The sequence below is a fragment of the Spermophilus citellus genome (genome assembly GCF_964194105.1).
Source record: "Spermophilus citellus genome assembly, chromosome: 12".
Lineage (NCBI taxonomy): Eukaryota > Metazoa > Chordata > Mammalia > Rodentia > Sciuridae > Spermophilus > Spermophilus citellus.
The window spans coordinates 105,231,298-105,248,535 of NC_138198.1; the positions used below are offsets into that span (position 1 = coordinate 105,231,298).

General features: G+C 49.6%; 1 protein-coding gene across 1 annotated transcript in view; it reads right to left on the minus strand.

The window, feature by feature from the left end:
- The window catches only part of ZBTB7C (zinc finger and BTB domain containing 7C), a 337,867-nt gene that overhangs the window by 117,293 nt on the left and 203,336 nt on the right, over nucleotides 1–17,238 (minus strand). The window lies entirely within an intron of this gene.

The window sequence follows — 17,238 nt, forward strand, 5'->3', positions numbered from 1 at the left end:
ATTGATTGAACTCGGGCACTCGACCACATTCCCAGCCCTATTTCGTATTTCATTTAGAGTCAGGGTCTCACTGAGTTGCTTAGCACCTCGTTTTTGCTGATGTTGGCTTTGAACTTGAGATCCTCTTGCCTCAGCCTCCTGAGCTGCCGGGGTTACCAGTATGCGCTACTGTGCCAGGCTTACAGTCATTTTCTTAACCCCATTCTTTCTTTTTTTTTTAACTGGTTGTTCAAAACATTACAAAGCTCATGACATATTTCATACATTAGCTTCAAGTGGGTTATGAACTCCCATTTTTACCCCAAACGCAGATTGCAGAATCACATCGGTTACACATCCACATTTTTACATAATGCCATACTAGTATCTGTTGTATTCTGCTACCTTTCCTATCCTCTACTATCCCCCACTCCCCTCCCCTCCCATCTTCTCTCTCTACGCCATCTACTGTAATTCATTTCTCTCCTTGTTTATTTTCCCATTCCCTCACAACCTCTTATATGTAATTTTGTATAACAATGAGGGTCTCCCTCCATTTCCATGCAATTCCCCTTTTCTCTCCCTTTCCCTCCCACCTCATGTCTCTGTTTAATGTTAATCTTTTCTTCCTGCTCTTCCTCCCTGCTCTATTCTTAGTTGCTCTCATTATATCAAAGAAGACATTTGGTATTTGTTTTTTAGGGATTGGCTAGCTTCACTAAGCATAATCTGCTCTAGTGCCATCCATTTCCCTGCGAATTCCATGATTTTGTCATTTTTTAGTGCTGCGTAATACTCCATGGTGTATAGATGCCACATTTTTAATCCATTCATCCATTGAAGGGCATCTGGGTTGGTTCCACAGTCTAGCTATTGTGAATTGTGCTGCTGTGAACATCGATGTGGCAGTATCCCTGTAGTATGTTCTTTTAAGGTCTTCAGGGAATAGTCCGAGAAGGGCAATAGCTGGGTCAAATGGTGGTTCCATTCCCAGCTTTCCCAGGAATCTCCATACTGCTTTCCAAATTGGCCGAACCAATTTGCAGTCCCACCAGCAATGTACAAGAGTACCCTTTTCCCCACATCCTCTCCAGCACTTGTTGTTGTTTGACTTCATAGTGGCTGCCAATCTTACTGGAGTGAGATGATATCTTAGGGTGGCTTTGATTTGCATTTCTCTGACTGCTAGAGATGGTGAGCATTTTTTCATGTACTTGTTGATTGATTGTATGTCCTCCTCTGAGAAGTGTCTGTTTAGGTCCTTGGCCCATTTGTTGATTGGGTTATTTGTTATCTTATTGTCTATTTTTTTGAGTTCTTTGTATACTCTGGATATTAGGGCTCTATCTGAAGTGTGAGGAGTAAAAATTTGTTCCCATGATGTAGGCTCCCTATTTACCTCTCAAAAGAGGTGAAAGATTTATACAATGAAAACTACAGAACCCTAAAGAGAGAAGTAGAAGAAGATCTTAGAAGATGGAAAAATATACCCTGTTCATGGATAGGCAGAACTAACATCATCAAAATGGCGATATTACCAAAAGTTCTCTATAGGTTTAATGCAATGCCAATCAAAATCCCAATGGCATTGCTTGTAGAAATAGATAAAACAATCATGAAATTCATATGGAAAAATAAAAGACCCAGAATAGCAAAAGCAATTCTAAGCAGGAAGTGTGAATCAGGCGGTATAGCAATACCAGATTTCAAACTATATTACAGAGCAATAGTAACAAAAACAGCATGGTACTGGTACCAAAACAGGCGGGTGGACCAATGGTACAGAATAGAGGACACAGAGACTAATCCACAAAGTTACAACTATCTTATATTTGATAAAGGGGCTAAAAACATGCAATGGAGGAAGGATAGCATCTTCAACAAATGGTGTTGGGAAAACTGGAAATCCATATGCAACAAAATGAAACTGAATCCCCTCCTCTCACCATGCACAAAAGTTAACTCAAAATGGATCAAGGAGCTTGATATCAAATCAGAGACTCTGCGTCTGATAGAAGAAAAAGTTGGCTCCGATCTACATATTGTGGGGTCGGGCTCCAAATTCCTTAATAGGACACCCATAGCACAAGAGTTAATAGCAAGAATCAACAAAAGGGACTTACTTAAACTAAAAAGTTTTTTCATAACCCCATTCTTTCAACAAGGTTCTAAGGTAGGTATTGGTATGGCTACTTTACCAATGGGGTACTGAGGTTCAAACAGGCTTAGAGAGCCGACCCAGGGCCAGCTAGTCAGTAGACAGGGACTGCACTGTCCACATCTTCTTTCAACTTTTCTGCTTTGTTGCTGGGTAATGCAGGGCCCAGAGGCACAAGGGCTGGCTTCCTTTCAGGCATGCCTGATGACTGGGGCATGGCGAAGCTCCCTGCCATGGTCAAAAGGAAAGAAAGGGGGCAAGGAGAGGGGGAAGAGGGGAAAAGAGGAAGGTAGAGAGGAAGGAAGGAAGGGAGGGAGGGGAAAGGGAGGGAGGGAGGGAGGGAGGAGAGAGGGAGGGAAGGAGACAGAGATGACGATGGCCATGTGTCAGGAAGAACTAAGCTGTTGAGAAATGATCTAAGCACACAGCTACAATTTCAAAAGGTTTACAGAAAGGGGGCACTGGCCGCAGTGCTGTGGATCAGTCTGTCCCGAGCTGCTCTCTCCCGCATAGTCAGGTGTGACCTATGTCTTTTGGGAACATGGCTGTGGTCTTTGGGGTCAGAGTTCACTGCCTCATAAAAATGTTCTTGTGAAGGAGTAAAGGTGGGAGCAGCTCCCTTAGTTAAAATCAGTGGCTCTTTGAGCTTCTCCCCTTCCTCAGGGTTTTGGCCTTGATCCTGGCAGCCCTAGGGCCTGGGAGCCATGAAGTGTGGGTGGCAGTAGGGACAGCCTACCCAACAACAAGGCTAGGAAGGTCATGTCTGAGTACACCTGAAGGGCAGGCCTGTGCCCACCCTGCCCATTCCAGAGGCCCCGTTGGATACAGTGTGAGAGGTCTTTGGTGGCAGAACACCCAGCCAGTCTTTTAAACCGGCAGGCAGGGTCAGGGCCAGGCACAATTCCTGGCATGTGGACTGTCGCCTGGGGCCCTGACAAGCAGACATAAACAGGGGTCAGGAGTCCACTAAGCAGCCAGGAGAAAACAGTCTGGGGAAGGAGCCATGGTGGGGGTGAGCGGAGCCCCTGATAAAGGACCCATGGGCCTTATGGGCCTTAGGCCATGGAGGGGCTTTCTGTTCTATGGTGTCCTGGGTCAGGCTCTGGAGCAGGGTGAGGGCTGTGACCAGGGAGACTCGGGGAGTCCCCGGAGTGTGTGGATACTGATTGTGTCCCAGAAGCTAGACCTACCTCCTAGTGGCCTTTCCCCCCAACTATCTCCAAAATCAGCTGTCAGTCTTAGAGGATTCGCTCTCCTGACTCCATAACCTCTTGAGTCTGGTATTTCCTTTCATTTTTGAAAATATAACTTTGTGTTCCTTAATCTTTTTCCCCCCTCAGTTCTGGTAATTGAACTCAGGGTGCTTTACCAGTAAGCTACATCCCCAGCCCTGCCCTTTTCTATTTTGAGACAAGGTTCTCACTAAGTTGTCCAGGCTTTTAACTTGTGATCCTCCTGCCTCAGCCTCCCGAACAGCTGGGATCCCAGGCGTGTGCCTCTGTGCCTGGCAGTGTTTCTTAATCTTGAAAATAATATATACACCTTGAACAAAAACACATGTGTTTGGGACTTTATTCTAAAGATGGGCTTTTTTACCCTGTATCCTTCTCCAGCCATTTTATGGGGACCGTTTTCCCAGAATGCACTTGCCCTCATTCTCCATCCCTGTTTCTTACCACCTCATGTCAAGTCTTACCTTCAAGTGCCTCCAGCTGGCATCTGTGTCCTCTGATTAAGCCAGTCACCCTCTGAGCTACATTGTCACGACTAAATGTTCAAGTTCTGGTCTCTTCGTGAGAATTGCTTAAACCATCGGAAGAGGCTTGTTTAACAGAAAATCAGAGAAACCCTGCACCCTCATCCCACTGTGCCAGTCCTCATCTGAATGCCTCCTAGAGCCACCGAATGAGCAAGAGCTGGGACGTTCCTGGATCTTCACTAGCAATCCTCCACCTTATTCCCACCTGCCATCAGGTCTCACACAGGCTTGGAAACTAGAAAACTAAATCTATTAGGACTGTGCATAAAACAAGAGCAAACAGGTCCCTAGCGACCTATTGGCCTATGGACCCCAGGGGAGTGTGCGTTAGAACATCTATTCTATGACCTCTTTGGGTGGTTCAAAATTATTTGATTTTCTTCTCAGTTTCTTGGCTCTATTCCAGATATAGGTGAGCAACCAGAGAAATGAGGTTTCCCTGTATCTCTCATATTCTTTAATATGTTGTATGGGGATTTGTTTCTTTAATATTTTAAATTAGCTCTTTCTTGATGCTATGATATTTGTGAGATGTGGTCATCTTGGTGGGGGAAGGGGGAAGCTCCCAATCCTCTGGCTGGGCTGAGAACCACTGGTTTAGTGCAAACAGGGCTAGACTAGAAAAACTAGATTTTGAGATCTTACTTTCTCTGACATTAAGCCGTGTCCCCAACAAGGTGGGAAATAGTAGCATGCTCGGGCTCAAGGAACTGCTGGACTCCTCAGAGACACCCCCCCCCCCCCCCCCCCCGCCCCAGGACCACACCCTCACTTTACCCTTGAGGAAATGGGGTGTGTTCAAGGTTACAAAAGAAGCTCTTGGCTAATCTCCTCCTCAGGAGACCTTATGAAATGATTAACAGCAGTCTGTGTAGGAATGTGTGCATTTATAACCCACCTTGCTCCAAAAAGGATCGGAGCCAGCTTCTAAATGTGACTGCCATGCAAAGTAAACATACATCACAAATCAGGAAGAAAAGTGAGGCACAGGCCAGGGCAGGGTGGAGACGGAGCCAGACTTAAAGTCAGTCCCTGAGACAAGCACCCACAAGTGCCGTGCCTGGCTACAGAGGACTGTACCAGGATGCCTCAGTCATGAGTAGGGTGACCATGCCCGCCCCATGGGGGCTCTGCTTTTTTGATCTCTAGGTCTTGCCACTAACTCAAATTGTGCTGCTTCTTTCCCAGGGCATGTCTTCTGGCTTGTCTAATTGGCAAATCTTGCTTTGTAGGATCTTTGTGTGGATCAAGGTAGATCTTGTATGTTAAAGAAAGCATGGGAAAGGTCACATAGGATATACACAAAATGGCCTATCCTCCACCTCAGGGGCTGTCTCCTCATAACAAATTCAACACTGTTCATGAGCTGTTGGCTGATGTGGCTGCCAGACGGAAGCTGCTGTGGTCGGTCAAAGTTAATTTTCCTTGGGTTCTTAAGAACATCAGAAAATACCAGGACCATCTAAACCCAGAGATGCTGCGTGATTATTTCATGAGCTTAAGTAAGGCCCAATACCATCATTACACCTTTTTTTCCTTTCCTTGATTCAACTGGGAAAAATTAAGGCACTTAAAAAAGAAAAGGAAGGAGTAAGAGAGTAGACACCTTTAGGGCCTCTCCAGCTGCAGTGTGGCAGGCCTGGGTGCCGCAGTCTTGGCGGGGCACAGAATCACGAGCCACCACACAGCTTTGTAGATTCAAACAGCAATTCTTTATTCCCGAACTCACACCGGCCTCCACACATGTTCTGGGGCAATCCCAGTTCTGCTGCCACCCACTTCACCTACTCCACGAGGCTTTTTTCCCAAAAATGCTCTCTGAATCTCACGAGAGCTCAACGGGAGCTCAGGCAGCAGGAACGCCCTAATTCCAGCAGCAATAATCCTCAACATCGAACTTCCCTAAAACCCAAGGTCTTAAACTGGGAACGCCCTTAACCCAAGGAGCGGGATACTTCCTCAAGCTGCAGGACACACCCTAATCCTGGATCCTCCCTGGTCGTTGAGCAGGGTCACCTTTCTCAAACACACATGCAAGGTCAACAGCGAAATTAACATGGGGTACGCTGGCAAGGAAATTTCGATGCATCATTCCTACTTGGTAATGGCCCTCAGCACCTGGGCACTGCCTGTCACTCAAAGGGCGTCTCCAGCCCTCAGTGTTGGGGGTAGGATAAAGCATCTTCTGAAGGCAGGCCAGAATGTTAGCTGAAAGGTAACAGTGCTCTAGAGCAGGCAAAATGCAGTTCCCAAGGGTGGGAATGGGGTGAAGGAGCTGGTGCAGAGTAGGAGAGCTGCGGGGGGCGGTGCTCATCTGGCTTCCCCTGTGTGGTTTTGCCTATAAACTGGAGATACTCGTGGAGAAGAGCTTTTCAATAACCAAGACCATTCATTAATGGAGAATCATAAATACATCACTAACACACAGCTAATGTTTGTCTTGAGGTCGAACATGAGAAGGTTATGGGGGAAAGAAGCCATCAGTCTCCTTGGAACACACTGGTCCCACAGGCAGTGGGACGAGAGCTTGCTGGACCCTGGGGAGAGGAGCGAGCAGTGGGATGAATCCACTGTGTCTGGAGACCTCCACAGTGTCAAAGTGACTATCCACTCTGGCAATGAGTGAAAAGTCATTATCCTCCTATTACAGATGAGGAAACTGAGACTTGGGTCAGTTGAATTACTTGTCAAATGGGCAAGAATATCGTTGTCCCAGCAGAAAGGCAGCCAGGAATCATGTGAACTCTGGAGCTGGACTCTACATTCTAGCTCTGCCATTGATTGCTGTGTGACCCAAACCAAGTTCTTCAGCCTTTCTCTGCCTCAGTGCCATCATCTGTAACAGCTGTTGGGTGGATTACCTGAGCCAATATTTGTCGAATGTTCAGAAAAGCCCCTAACATCTAAGCATGCCAAACACAGACTTCTAAGACAGTGTCTTCTGCCTCTGTAGCTCCCAAGTCAAAGGGGGCCACAGGTAAGATCACAAATGTATACCCCATTCTGCAGGAGAAGTGCTGATCTCACTCAGTGTCAACCAAGGGTAGTCAACCAAGGGTAGTGCAAAGAAGGGCTACAGCTGGAGGGAGGAAGGGAGCAGGCACCTGGCAAACTTCCTCAGTGTCCTGGGGACAGTCCCCTGCTTCCTTTCTCTTTGAGGATTCTGCCAAAGAGGAACACACAGTTTTGATAAACCCTTGCCAAGCAGGAACGAGAAGGTATCTAGATGGACAAGCTGACAAGTTAAATATGCCCAGGTCACCACCCAGGGACAAACACTAGCTCTCAGCTCTGTCCCTCCTTCTCTTTTTCTTTGCTTTAGGTGGATTTGTTTAAGTTGCTGCCTTAGGTGCCCATCAGAGGTGGTGGGTGGTTTGCCTTTGGGGAGGGCTACAAAGGTTCCAGATAAACAAGCCCTGGCTAGCTTTCCATCTAATAGTCACAGGATGACCGTGGGACTGCATGTTTCCAAAGCCATGGGCCTGAATGCTTAGGAGCAGGGTCTCAACTGGGAGGCTGGGGCTTGCTTCTAGCCCTGGTCCTTCTTCCACTCAGCTGCATATCCTCAGACAAGAACTTCTTCCTTTCTGGTCCTCTCTACTCACATTGGTAAAACAAGAGTCTTGCTGGGTAAGATGTCACATGCCTACAAACCCAGCAACTCAGGAGGCAGGAGGATTGCAAGTTTGAGGCTAGGATCCACAACTGAGTGAGACCCTCAGAAACTCAGTGAGCTCCTATCTCAAAATAAAAAATAAAAACGACTGGGATATAGCTCCATGATAAAGGACCCCTGGGTTCAATCCCTGGCATCAAGAATAAATAAATAAATAAATTAATTAATTAATTAAATGAGGGTTTTGGAAGGGTTGGGTGGAGGGACCTTTTCTGCCCTTCCATCAGTGAGTTGCAAGAAGCCTTCTGGGGCTGGGGCAGCAGAATTCTCAGTGGTTATTTCTGGGCCTGTATCCTCCCAGCTCCTTCTGCAAGACTCTCCATTTTATTATTGACATGTTGACTCACAAATGAAGCGTCCCAATGTTCTTGGCCTTGTTCTGGTGAGAATAGAAGACAGGAACTCTAAGAGCAGAGAACAGCAAAGAGAAGTTAAGGGACACTGCGTCAAGCCCAGCTCTCTCCACTCACTGCCCTGTCCACCCGTCTAGAGGCTCTGAAGGCACCTGGTTTGATGGCTTAGAGTAGCCATGAAGTTTCTGGGAGTCAGGGGATAGGCTAGGATGGATCGTGAAGGTTTGATGGGGAAGTTGCAGGGCCTCCCAGAGGAGCTCCCTAGAGGCTGGAGGTGAGAGGGCAGATGGGGAGGTACCATGAAAGCTCAGCCATACTCTTCTCTTCCCTCTTTCTCAGCCCTGCGTCTGCTTCCAAGCAGCCAATCAGAAGGCTCCATTCCCTCCTATGGGCTGTCTTCTCATCTGAAATATGCCTGGACTAAACAACAGTTCCTGCAGTGCAATTGTCTGTCTGGCGTTTGTTTGGTACAAGCACTGGGAAGGCGGGGGGGGGGGGGGGGGGGGCAGGGAATGCAGAGAGTGGAGTGCATCCCTGCCCTTGAGGAGCTCAGCCTACCTCTCACTCTGCTTAACTGATGGTTCATTTGTTGGGCACCAACTTAATGTTGACCTCTCCTAGCTGGATCAGAAGCTTCTGGGGGGCTAGGGGCCATGTGTCTATCCTTTTTCTTTCTCTTCTACCCTACCATCTTAAAACACCAGCACGTGGTGGTTAAGGGTCCCTGGAGGCAGGTTTCCCTGGTATGAATCCTGGTAGTGTTCCACTTACCAGCCTAAGTTCCCGTGCCTGTAAGATAGTAAGAATAATAATCCCTACCTCATAGGGTCCTCCCAGGGATCCAACAAAGGAATGCCTAGAGAACACTTAGCACAGGGCTAAGTGTTCATAGAAGGTGCCCCATGAATGTTTATAAATAAAAGGTTTATCACAGTGAATGGGCTGAATTGCTTCTGATCGAAACTTGTCATGGTGAGCAAGTCACATGCACATTGATAATTTATCCATTAAGGATCTATGTCCACAGACAGTGCAAAGATGAACTTAAACACAGCCAAGCTCAACTATTTTAAATTCCAAATTGTGACGTCTGAGTTTGTGAGCATCTACTGACCCCCAAAGTGTTCACCATTGATCCCAGCCTCTTTCCTCTCTAAATACTGTATTAAAATTGACAACAATAGCCTGATTGACTTGAACTTCCCTTGCTTTCATTTTCCCCCAGATGGGCCCCCATCTCATGTATGTGCCACAGCAACCCCACTTAAAGCCAATGCCCAGCAGACAGGACCTTGGAGGCCTGCAGGACAGCAGATTCACAGAGCCCTGGGCAGCCCAGAGCTGACAACAGGGGGGTGTCCAGTCCCAGAAACCATGGATCTGTGGGGCCATGGTCTCCTAACACAATGCCTGGCAGGGCTGCAGAATGACAAGCACCCCGGCAGGAGCAGACATGCCCCAGTCTTTTGTAACCTGTTCAGATATTGGTTGAGGGTAATTGAATGGAAAAGAGTCACAGCATTAATCTCTCTGATCTGGAGTTGCCAATTTGGCTCACACTTAGACCTACCTTCAATCCCAAGCCTCCTCGGCACAATGACTGGGCTTGAAGTGACCCAAACTCCCATGACAGTCATCACTGGCTGGCTGGCTGGCTGGCTGGCTGACTGCCCTGGAGAAACACTCTGCTAGCACTGGCAGTGGGAAGGGGCTGGAATCCCAAGAGCCCTTGGAAGCCTGGGTCTTCTCAGGGCTTCCAAAAGATGAATTAGTCCAGTTCACTTGCTGAGGCCTCATTCAGTCGTTTCGAATATTTATTGAGCATCTGTTCTGCGCCAAAGTGCCAAGCTAGGTCCCTAAAACAGAGCTATCCTAATATTGAAGCACAGTATAATAGGAGACTAGCCCTAGCCCAGGAGCCAGGAGGCTGGTTAGTGTTCTAACTCTGCCACTAACAAGCGGTGTGACCTTAGACTGGTCACATCCCTGTCCAGGTCTCAAGGGTCTCATTTATAAAACCTGAGTCTGGACTAATGATGCCCATAGTCTCATTTTATTAAACAACATCCCTGATGTAGATAGTGGCACTCTTAGTCTGGGAGCTCTAAGCTTACAGAATATACAAGCTCAACAACCTACCAAGCTCCACAGGGCCACAGGGAGGGTGGAGCCTGGAAATGCAGCTGATGCAGCTGTGGGGTTAATAAGGAGTTGAACTGACCACAGGAAGACATAGGGACAGGGCGGGGTGGGGGGGAGTTTAAGAGGGACCTATCAACTTTCTTGATGTGATATGAAGGATCCACGAAAGATCTCCCCTGCCCCAAATATATGCTCCCCAAGCGCCGATTTAGGGTTCCTATTGTGGGATTCTACAATTGAGAGAAACTTTTGAGGGAAGGCTTAATCTCATTTCGCTGGAATTCTCACGTGAAGTGAAGACAGCCTCAAGAAGCGCGCGGATCCCACCCTGCTAGGTTGCCGGAATCCTCCGTATTTGCCCGCAAGGGCCTGGACACCAGTGGCCCTGGCTGTTTGAGGCTGGTGGGGCTCCAGGGACCCTGAAGTTACCCTGAGAGGGCTGCAGGGGTCGGGGGAGGTCCTCTGGGTTGAATTCACGTTAGAAGACTTCGCATTAATACACAGAGGGCCTGGGGGAACAGGGCGGGGGGCGGGGGGGGAAGAAAGAGAACTCACAAGATTTGGATTCTCCAGGACGGGGGAGTGGGAGAGTTGAGGGCAGGAGCCTGGTGCCTCCCTTTGGCTAAGGATTTGGCCGAGGAGCCAACACCGAGAGGGGAGGAAGGGAAGGCGGGTCAGAACACAGGGTGGGGCCGGGATTGGAGAAACTATAAAACCACTGGGCAGACTCACGAAAAATTTCCGAGCCTGGAGAGCAAAGAGGGTGCCGGGCAGCACCCCCGTTCGCCGGGCCCACGCCCCTCGAGGGGCCCGGCCTGTTCAGACTGGTTCGCCCACCTCTCCCTCCCCATCACCCCCCGGCGTGAACCCTGAGAAAACAAACAGGATCGGGAATGTGATGTAACCACAACCTCTGCGTCGGCACCCTTAGACTGGGGACTCCGCGCCCGCTCGCGGCCCTTCTTCCGGAACCCCGGCTCCTAACCCCGCCCCTCCCGGGTCCGCCCCCAATATCCCCGCCCACATCGGGGCGTGTCCTGTCTTGGCCCCGCCCCCTCCGGTCGGCTCCCTCCCGCGCACCCAGCGCGCTCTGGTCCCCTGGGAGCCCGCGTTCTCCTGGCGCTTCCCTCCCGCGCCTCTCCCGCGGGCCCTGCCTGATTCCCGTCCTCTCCTCCGCGTCCTCACACCATGCCTGCCGACTTCTCACCCTCTATCCTCCCCGGGGGGCGGGGGGGGGCGGTTCGGGGCTGTGCGGCTCCACCCCTGCCCGCGGTCACCGCAGGAGAGGCGGGCGCCAGCCCGGGCGGGCGGGACCTGCGCTGACCCAGGAAAGCGGAAAACGCACGGCCGGACCCCCGCCGCCCACCCCCAGGCCGGGCTCTGTGCCAGCGCCCAGTGTGCACCCGCCCGCAGGCCGCCAGGCTGACTGCAGCTATCTACCGGGTGGAGGGCAGTGCCAGCTACAGGCGGCCCCGAGGCGCGAGCGCCGCCCCTCTGCCCCTGGCCCGCCTCCCCCAGTAGCAGCACCTTGTACTGGAAAAACTGAGGAGCTTGGAGCTGAAGAGATCAGTAACAGGGATTCGGGACTAGAATAAATCCCACTCACTTATTTTCCGGACGACACGGGCATATTGCTTCCCTGTGCCTTAGTTGTTGCATCTGTAAAATGGAGATAATAAACGTACGTTTATTATCTGCCTGGAACGTAAGGGTGCCTCATAAATAGTTGTCATTACCTCTTCCCTGCTTTTTCATTCCACAGAGGGATGTCATTAAGGATCGGTTATACACCTGGCTGTGTATGTGCACTGGAGGTCCCTTGGTGTGCTGCAAATCTAGGAGTTAGATGTGGAGTTGAATTCCTAGCCCTGTCACATTGCAGCTGAATGTGACCTTAAGGTAGCTCTCCTCTCCAGACAGTTCTCCACAGTAAAACAAGAACTGCAGTGTTCACCTTGCAGAGCCAGTGCTAGATTAAATGAGATGGTGGAGGAACAGGGATCCAGGCAAGTTCTCAGCACACAGTAGGTCCCTCTCAGAAAATAAGACACGAGAATGAAGAGACCTGATAAGGGAAGGACGGACTTAGTTTCTTCTACATCAGAGCTCTGGAGAGGTAAAAACCTATGTGAGAAAACTACCCTACCTTGGGATGAGCACTGAGGACCAATCATGAAATCAGTAGGAAAGGCAGCAGCCAGCAAGTCTTAGCATCTAAGGGAAGGAAGAAACTGACAAGGGTGGGAACTTGGTCATCCGTGGGAGTGGTCCCCAATGATGCCTTCTCCCACCAGAGTTAGGTGGACCTGAGAAGGGAAGTAGGTGCTCCAGAATTACTGATGTCAGCTTCTGCTTTATCAGGGAGGCCCCAAGGTGGCTCGCCCATTTCCTCCTATCCTAACTGGAGAAAGGAAAGGACAGTTGGAGAATGAGCCCTGTGCAAAACCTCTGCCCTCTATAACTCCTGTGAATGTGGCAGAACCTGGTTCTGCCTGTGCTGTGGCTGTGTGGCTCTAGAGCTCAGATGGTTCCCTATCTGTAAAATAAAGGCTTGGCCAGATGCTTTAGAGGGCCCCTGAGCCAGAGCCCACCTGTCTTCCTGAAAGCAATACTGCACTCTGACCTGTAGGAATGCAGGGAGAAACCACTCCTTGGGGGAGCAGAGCTGGTCTTCAGTGCCAGCAACCCTTCCGTGAACTCCTAGGAGCTCTTCAGTGGAGTGGAAATAAACAGGTTTCCTGAGGCAGCCCAGGAATATTGGCAATCCCACTGAACGTGACTCAGGGTTGGAAGGAGCCTTGTGAGTAGGTGTCCAGTTTTCTCACTTAGAGGAGACAAAAGCTCAGAAAGGTCAAGAGAATTGCCCAAGTTCATGTGTCTTTTCAGGGACAGAGCCAGCTGCTTTGAAATCCACTATACTGTGCAGCCTCCAATTAATTTGGTTAACAACACCACACAGTAAGCTGGTAACCAAGGCTGATCAAAACCTCTCTGAAGCCATGTCACAAAAGCAAAATGGAAATGCATTAGTTTCACTACTAGAACGTGCTTCAGGCAGTGAGAAGAGTCATCCAAATAGCCCAGACAGCCCCCAGAAACAGTGATCTCGGCCAGAGGGGTTAATGGTGGGCAGTGGGCTGCAGCTCTTACCAGGTCAGGGGCGATTTGCCTTTGTGATCAGCGCTGCAGGCTCCATGAAGAGAGTCCAAGGACACTGGGCTCCGAGTACTAATATGCATTTTTATTCTGCAATAATTTTCATACTGAGTTCAAGAGGCACCAGCTCCAAGTACATAAAACCAAATCAAATTAAATTAATTGATTTTATTGAAACCTGCTGCCGTTGTATTCAAGCCCACAGCCAGGGGCATGACCCTCGTGAAATACCAAAGGGGCTTTCGAAATAATTAAATTAATCACACCCTGGGTTATGCACAAGGGCTTGCTCTGTGCTCACAGACAGGCACTGTTCCGGTCACAGATGCAGGCAAGAGAAGTACACGTGTCCATGACACAGCCCCAAATGTGGCACTTCCTGGAGAGCTGAAGATGCAGACTTCTCATTAAGCCTTTGTTCGTGCTCTTTTGGCAACATATCCACATGCACGCTCGTGCGCACACAACCACAGCACCACTCACACATGCTCACGTGCATACATGTGCACTCTCCAGCTGGAACGCTGCCCTGGTTCCTGGTTCTCCCTGCTTGGCCCAGCTCAGGCCTTGTGCTCCCCTGCCCCACTCCCTGCTCCTGTCCCCCTTCTCTTCTGGCACTCACACCCCTGGACTTGGATGGTGCACATCCTTACTGGTTATTGCTTCACGAGAGGACTGTTTTACATCACTAAGCCAAGCCCAATAAGTCCCTTGAATGCACAGAGTGGGCTGTGCCTTCTCTGGATCTCTCAGGAAACCCAGCATAACCCAGGGTAGAATTAACTATTTTAAGTAGTCTGCACAAGAAAAGAGCTTCAGACATTTATTAAACATCTACTACGTGCTAGGCACTGTTCCAATGACTCTACTACATTATTAACTCATTTAGTCCTCACTGAACCCCTACCCTCCCCACTCCAGTTGGGATTGTTATGATCCTTATTTTACAGATGAAGATGTTGATGCACAGAAAGGTCAGGTAACTTGGCTTAGGTCACCCAGTTGGTAAAGACACAGTTATATTGCTTCTTGGTAAATCTTAAACCAGTTCCATAAACACTGCTACTGATTAACAGTTATGCATCAGCACCAACACCATGTGGGTGCACAAGATCCCAGCATCCAAGTAGAAGGGACCCTCACCAGTCCTTCGTTTTACAGAGGAAGAAATTTGCAAACCAGCAGATTTGTCCAAGGTCACATAGCAAGTTAGAGAAGAGGAGCAAGCTGCCACCTGTTGTCCCTAGCCCTGCCTGAGAAAAAGGATACTGACTGGTCTAGTTGCTCATGTATTCCAGGCTAAGAAAGAACTTTGAATTAGCCTGTTCTTTGGCTACCACAAGTGTCCAGGGAATCGCTCTGTGAGTTGCCCATATTCTGAGCCCCAAGACCTGCCACATTCAGGAAACAAACCCCCAGACTATGGCCTCATCAGAACAACTCGGGTCCATTCCTCAACAGGCCAGGACACCTTAGGAGCAAAGCCTGGGGCTCCATCCTAGCAAGCTTTCAAAGCCACCCTTTCACCCCTTCCCCTACCCCTTCCACAATCCCCTCACTATGACATGCTGTGCCCTCAGAGCCCTGGACACCTGCTAACATGGGTCCTTCCCTAACTGAGAACCTGAGTCACTTAATACTAATGAGAGATGTGGTCACCAGAACCTCTACACGACTCTTCATGGAGTCTGTGCTGTGCTATTGAATCCCTGTGACAGTCTCATTTTACAAATAAGGAAATTTAGGTAAAGGACACAAAGCTAGTACTTGGTAGGCCCTGAACTCAAACTTGGGTCTCATTTTCTCTCTCTTTTTAAAATTGCTAGCAACTTTTGTTAGAAGCATGGTATATCTGTTAGGCACCCCTGCATCATACATTTCTCCTATATTTTTTGACTTTGATTAACTCTTTATAAAGAGAATATTTTCTTTAAAAATCGTGATAAATACATAACATAAACATTGCTATTTTAACCATCTTAAGTGCACGATTCAAGGGCATTAAGGATATTCATACTGTTGTGCGACCCTCGTCACTGTTTTGTTATTCCAAACATAAACTGCTCAAATGATTGCATATTGGCTCATTCATCCTCTTTCATCAACCCAAACACCAAGTCTGTAACCGTTAAGCACTGACTTCTCACTTCCCTCTCCTGGTCGCCTCTGATCCGCTGTCTCTAGAGTTTGCCTATTCCAGATGTTTCACACAGTGGAATCCTACCGTATTTGTGCTTTATGTTTGCAGATTCAGTTCTCCTGAAGAGTAAGACAGATCCCTCAAGGTCTCAGGCCCCGGTTTCCCACCCGCCAAAAGGACACAGTGAGGAGTCCTCAGGGGTGCTGGAGGGGAGGGAAGCGGATGTGGGGAGAGCCTGCACAGGGAGCGCCGGTCATCACAGGGAGAGCAGGTCCTGGGGAGTCTCAGTAGCCTTGCCTACTTGAGGGCAGAAGGACCTGGTTCAGTCTTGGGTGGACCAACAGGATCAATGAAGCAGCACATTAGGGAAGAGGAGAAAGAAGTCTCTAGCAGGAAGCCACAGCGCGAAGTGACCCCAGTGCTCTCCGGGTACTGTGTGGTCACAAGTGACCAGAGGCTTGGGTGATGATTTTGCTGACAATGGTCCTGCACCAAGCCTTTTGGGACACAGTCAGTGAGGCCACTGGCACTTCTTAGGCACCTTTGTATACTGAGCAAGGAGGTAGCTGGGTCACACTGTCCTTACTGAATACTGGGGTGGGGGGACACTGGGTGCTGTTTCCTTGCTCCCAGCCCCCACCCAGGAAGAGGCCTCTTCCTCTCTTCAGGAGGGGCCCTCCAGGGCTCAGCCTGGCTCAAACCTCCGCTCAGCCCTGCCCTTCTCTGGCCGCTGACCTCCATCCCACCCTTCCACCAGAGGCTTCAATGTCGCTCTTGGCACAAGGGCCATCCGGGGGTGGTTCTGTGACCCTCCCTCCTTGGCCAGAGGCAAGGGCCAGAGCCTTCCTCCCCCTCACGGACCTCCCACCCACGCCTGAACCCCCACTCTGAAACTGTCCTCTGACAGTGATCTCCTCCAGGCCACACGCCCTCCCTCCTGGCTTCCCCGCCCAGTCCTGTCTGCCCCTCCCAAAGGCCCGCTACCCATTTCCTCTGTCCTTTTCACCCTTTGGCGCCAGGACCTGGCTATTCTGAGCCTTTGGCCCGGCTCCTTCCTCCTTCCAGCTGCTCCCTTACGGAGGCCTCCATTTCTTGCCTTTTCTCTTTGGCGTTAACTTACCAGGCCCTGCCTACACTGTGTGTGTGTGTGTGTGTGTGTGTGTGTGTGTCTATGTGTGTGTCTGTGTGTGTGTTCCTGTAGGTGTCTGTGTGTGTGACTCTGTGTGTGTGTGTGTGTGTGTCTCTATGTGTGTGTCTGTGTCTGTGTGGGTGTTCCTGTAGGTGTCTGTGTGTGTGACTCTGTGTGTGTGTGTGTGTGTCTATGTGTGTGTCTGTGTCTGTGTGGGTGTTCCTGTAGGTGTCTGTGTGTGTGACTCTGTGTGTGTGTGTCTGTGTGTGTCTATGTGTGTGTCTGTGTCTGTGTGTGTGTTCCTGTAGGTGTCTGTGTGTGTGACTCTGTGTGTGTGTGTGTGTGTCTATGTGTGTGTCTGTGTGTGTGTTCCTGTAGGTGTCTGTGTGTGTGACTCTGTGTGTGTGTGTCTGTGTGTGTCTATGTGTGTGTCTGTGTCTGTGTGTGTGTTCCTGTAGGTGTCTGTGTGTGTGACTCTGTGTGTGTGTGTGTGTGTCTATGTGTGTGTCTGTGTCTGTGTGTGTGTTCCTGTAGGTGTCTGTGTGTGTGACTCTGTGTGTGTGTGTGTGTGTGTGTCTGTGTCTGTGTGTGTGTTCCTGTAGGTGTCTGTGTGTGTGACTCTGTGTGTGTGTGTGTGTCTATGTGTGTGTCTGTGTGTGTGTTCCTGTAGGTGTCTGTGTGTGTGACTCTGTGTGTGTGTGTCTGTGTGTGTCTATGTGTGTGTCTGTGTCTGTGTGTGTGTTCCT